Below are 5,607 nucleotides of genomic sequence, written 5' to 3'. Positions count from 1 at the left end.
CAAACGCCGAAACACAACCAGATAACGTGGCAAACTTTCCACTTGCTACCACAGACGGCGTCGGCAGACACGGCTTCACGCTCCGCGTACAACTGCTTATATCATTGTTTCTGCTCGCCCCCCAAAATCCAACTACTCGACTGTCCCAGGTGCCTAGCTGAGGGGGCGCAACTTCTCTCTTTCCTCCGCGATACAGCTATAATATTATACGCGGGATGTTCGATTCCTCAAACCCGAGCCACCACGGCTCACGTCTCACTACATGTCCTTATCTACAGTTCATTTCACTTCACTGACCCCACTACATCAAGATTGAGCCTTTGCTTTTCCCTTTTCAATTTTTCTAACTTTCGCACTACATTAAGACTTCTGATATTTTATGCTCATACTCGGAGATTGTCATCCCTTCGTTGGTTTTCCATTTTTTCTCATGCTCATCTCCCTCTTGAGAACTCCATCCCGGTGACCTGACCGGCCTACTAGTCTCAAATCTTCTGCCAGTGGAGAGATCATCATGACACTTTTGCCGTTACGGGTCAAAGGTCCTGTGGATGCACAGTATAGTCTTTGCGTTCTGTATCCTTAAGCCTTTTATCATTGTTGATTCTGCCATATTTCTGGGAAAATGTTCCATTCCAAGGGGAGGAGAGTTCGCTGAACCTCTACCCACTCCCCCAACCTCTTTCACGTGGTCGTTGGCAGAGCGAGAGTGACTTCATGCTCGAAGTCTTTCAACGCCATTACTGAAGAGTTTTAGGCAGAGGTTGGGGTTTAACCAGGGATCCCTCGTTTACTCTTTAATTTTGTTCGATATTGTCTTCGACATGTGGTCTTGGCGGACGTCAAATCACCTTCCCTCAAGTATTTCTATGTTTAATTCACTCCGCTTTTTTTGTAACAGATAGCAGTCAGTCCCCTGACTGAACACTCTGAGCTACGATGCCGGGATATCCCTAAAAAACGGGTTCAGAACTATTGGATGTGTGTTCTTCATTAGTCCTAGTTGTAATAGAACTGTATTCTATGAGAAAGGTCATCAGGTTACATAATTCGTACAGTATTTGGTCCAGATCTGTTGGGTGGGCTTCGACGTGCCTGGCGCTGATTCACTTAGCAGACATACCGCCATATTGCTAGGTGACATTGAAAGGTATTTTAGTAAAATGATGAACGTTATATCCACGTTCAGGGATGTATCCAGTGACATATACATTCATTAAAACTTTATTTGTAGGTTTAATTTATGGTCGCCATTGAAAGATCGTCGGTAATGGAAAGTATTGAGTAATAACTGACTGATCAATTGATTTATGAGTGATAAATTAAACAATCCGATGTCGTAACTGGTGACTGAATGAGAAAATTAACTAAAAGTTACTTCAGCATCACATTCTCCTGGATCGACAACAGATAACTGATGTTTAACAAGAAGAGGATAAGCCTCTCTCCCAGTGGGTAGTGTGCATTCGAATATTTGTTCTTTGTGCGTAGGCCGGCTATGAGTGGATGACTCCCACCTTATACTTGTGATTATATGACCAATTAATGTTTTCGTACCGGGCGTACTAACCTTAATTCTCATTCATGTCCATGGCTTTCACTTTATTTCTTATACGTTAGGCCGGCGGAGCAAAGCTTTTTCTGTCTTTACGTAATAAGAAAGCACTGAATCGGCCTGTATACATTTGCACAAGAGAAACGCTCTAGTATGTACCCTATTAAAGAGAGATTTGGATATATGGGATACATCACTAGCATAAAGAATACAACTCAGTTCAAATTGGACTCCACATTTATTCTACTTAAAGAGTTAGAGAAACATGACACACGTAATCAAAACACAGTGGTTCTGGTACATGCTTTGAATAACCAAGTGGCTGCAAAATTAACGAAATAGTTTTCTAGATGGGCTTGTTAACGATCGGATACTCGTGATGTAGAAATAATTTTATGCTAAAAGAAAACATTCACGCCATTCACTCCCACACTAACAGCATTCAGAAGAAAGAAAAGGCATTACAAGAATTATAACATATACCTCGAACACATATCTACGGCGAAGTTTTTTCCACCAATCTAAAGCATAACACAGAAAACGCACGCCGCGTAACTGAATGAGAATTACAATTGTAAGTGCAATTCAGGTCGGAGATAGTGATTCAATAACGCACACGCATACTGATCGACCATAGTGATCCACCTAAAGTGGGCAGAAGGAATCACGTTGCCAACAACTTATACGAATAGTCAGAGAAGCATATAAAAAACAATAAACTCTGATCAAAACGTAATTTAAGCAATACAGATACAGAATAAGAACTGAAAGCCGATGAGCTGAACGCTTGTCCGTTTTACAAACACATACCTACAACAACAACAAAAATATCCGAAAGTCATTTAATCCCTGGAAAGAATTACCAACACGAGTAAATCACCGTGAAATAATTGCAAGAGGAAGGAGATTCCGAGAACTGGAGGTTCTCCAATCCATCGATGAACACTTGGGATAGAACAAACAAAGGCAATCGTACTAGCGGACAGAAATCACAGAATATAAATGACACTAACGAAACAGAAAAATTAATTAATACAAGAAACACATTCACACTGAGAAACACCAATCCAGGCTTACGTCGACCATAACTCGCACAGCCTGCTTCCACATTCCTCAGTTCCGGCCGAACAAAGTAGCTACCAATAAGATCGAACAATTACAATGGCCCTACCTTTTCCTCTGCCGAAAAAGATATTCTTCATGACTATGATGATCTGGAATTGTAAAATAAACAGAATGAGACTTCAGTTAGGATGAAACTTGCACAAACTTTGTTGCTACATTCAGCTACTGCAAACTCCCAGCAACGAGTCTGAAGGGCACCCCAGCAAAATCTGCGTCCACACAGCTAACGGAGGTAGTCACAGAAAACCCCTTCAGCACCTGCCAACTTAAGCTCAATAGCGCTTCGGTCAGAAGGAACCGAACCACTCTGCCCCACTCCATATCTGTAACCGTGTTGGCTAAACTGCCGCACTAGCAGACGAGAACTTTACCCACCACCAAACTCTATGAAACCCCAATACTGGCGCATTCACACTGTCATTCAAAGAGCGAAGGAGTAGTAATCCGGGATAAGAGTACACCATTAAGACATCATAACTAAGTAATTAAGTGTAGGGAAGGTGGAGGAAACATAGATACCTACTAAATTGACATAAATGCATCTACAAAAGGTACAGAACAACCATGAATTCAGAGACTGCATGAAGCCGCGGCTGATTATGACACAAAATCTTTCTCTCGGTCTGATTTATTGAACACACCCAGAGAATGAGGTGAAACGACAGTGACAATGAAGTTAAATTTTAGCGAAATAGATTGAACTGTTTTTACGTTTTACAGATGTAAAGCACTAGCAAATGTTGTAACATGCTGAAACCTGTTATTCAAGGAAGTTCCCTTTTGCAATTACACACATTTATTTTAAAACGGTAATTCTAGACTCAACAATAAATAAAGATATCACATGTTATTAATGAAAGAATTAACAACTGTGTAATTAATAGTGCTTTCAGCGCGTTACAATTTACCAAATGAGCATAAAATACAGACACAGCAAATAATGTTTTACAAACAAACCAGTGTGATCCCAATTAGAATTGTAAGGCATGTAACCAGAGTCACGGCTGAACGTCTTTAACGCCAAGGACGGCAATTAAAAAAAATTTTAACCAACATATTGTAAAACAGCAATGCAATAGCAAGGTTAATTTAAAAAGACAGGCAACTGGTCACTAAATGAATGACACAAAATGATGGTAAAATTGGTAGCACAATAATTTGAACCTGCTGTAACGCCAAGACTGGCAATTATATATAAATTTAAAAAAAAAAACATAGATTAAAACAGCAAATACAACAGCAAAGGTTAATTTGAAAGCACAAGCAACTGATCACCAAACAGGTGAGACGATATGATGGTAAGCTTGGTAGCACAATCATTTAACCCTGCTCTAACGCCAAGAATGACAATTATATAAAACATTTAGAAACATACAATAAAACAGCAAATACAAAAATACAACACAAGGGCCAGTCACATACGGTGAACCAGGAATCGACCTCTGAGTAGGTCCAGCAAAAAAAAACACTTTCGCGAGCGATGAGACAGGCAGCCAAGAGTTGCATGCACTACACAAGATGGTAACTCACACTAGTGGCAGTCTAACGAATTACTAATGATAATCTTGCTGAGGCTACCTGACGTCCAATAAAGCAAATGCCAAGATGTAAAATTAAGCCAAAGCAAGAACCGGCAGTCTGGACCCCGCCCAAGAGAATACTTCGCTTAGAGCGCCCGGGACGAGAAAGGAATCACTACCACAAGAGTAGAGGAATCGCGAACCAACCTACAATCAAGAAAGCTGTCAAAACTACACGCCTCACCAGACAGCAGCGGCATGGCGAGGAAACGTACACTGCCGTTACATACACTAACCCCCAAGGCAGGTAACTTGGGGTTGGCGGCCACGAAGCAGGAAAAATATCGCTGGTTGAACTTAACAAAGAGTAACAAACTGAACTCAATAAATAGTAATTAGAAGTCCAGGAAAGCTAATCAGATCCGCCTTCCCCAAGCACTCCACTCGCTGCTCTTGGCCTCGGAAACACTACGAGCAGCAACACAGACCCAAGTCACTGGAGAATCGCGAGATTTCACAATCGTGGAGATTTCTCTGCTTGAATCCAAATGCACACAAAACTTGCAGGGTCCGGTTTAACGGGGTCGTGCACCTTCGTAGCCACCGGCCTTCGATCTGGCAGTCCATACTCGCCGCCTGCGGTCCCAGTTTGTTCTGGCACTGTGCGGACCTGGCTCCTCCTGTCCCCAACCGAGCTCCACACTGACACGACCTGATAGAACCACACGTCGCCCCAAACATAGGGCCACTGTTACTACATATCGATAACCGCCGCTTCCGCCACTAGCGGACGGGCAGCGTTTGCGAAACCAAGAGGCGCCAGTCAACACGAGAAGAAGAGAAACAACTACAACCATGTCAACTAAACGATACGGTGTGGCCTCCAACAGAGTACAGAAACCTACAAACAGCACCAACGTGAGTCGCAACACGGCTCACATGTATAAGGTTTAACCGTCATTTTTGTAGTTAGTGATAGCGTTTAGTATTTCATCTCAAAAATAAGTCCGCAGCACACGAAATGTTCGAAAGCCAGTAAAATTATTTTGGCCATATTATTTCATTAGCAGGATTTGTGGCAAGTAATTTGCTGTAGACGTTATATAGATACAGATGCTCAACAAATGCACCTTTTGCGTTTCATCCAGAGTCCTTAGACTTTGTTGTCCTATACAGGCTCTTATGCTCAAAACGGTCCTAACTTCTTCTTTGCATTGACTGATTTCGGTTTACTACTGCTGTTCGGTTAAGACTGTTTACGAAAAAGATACACGAATTGTCATCCACCTAGAAGTTCCATAACGGTGTAGACAGTATCATAAAATAAATATTCATTTCAAAGTTCTTTACTCTATGCTACATATAAACGTTCTGTAGCAATAAGTTCACCAAAACACCTCGTAACTG

Source organism: Schistocerca gregaria, chromosome 7 (genome assembly GCF_023897955.1).
Source record: "Schistocerca gregaria isolate iqSchGreg1 chromosome 7, iqSchGreg1.2, whole genome shotgun sequence".
Lineage (NCBI taxonomy): Eukaryota > Metazoa > Arthropoda > Insecta > Orthoptera > Acrididae > Schistocerca > Schistocerca gregaria.
Note: the sequence above shows the minus strand (reverse complement) of the source record.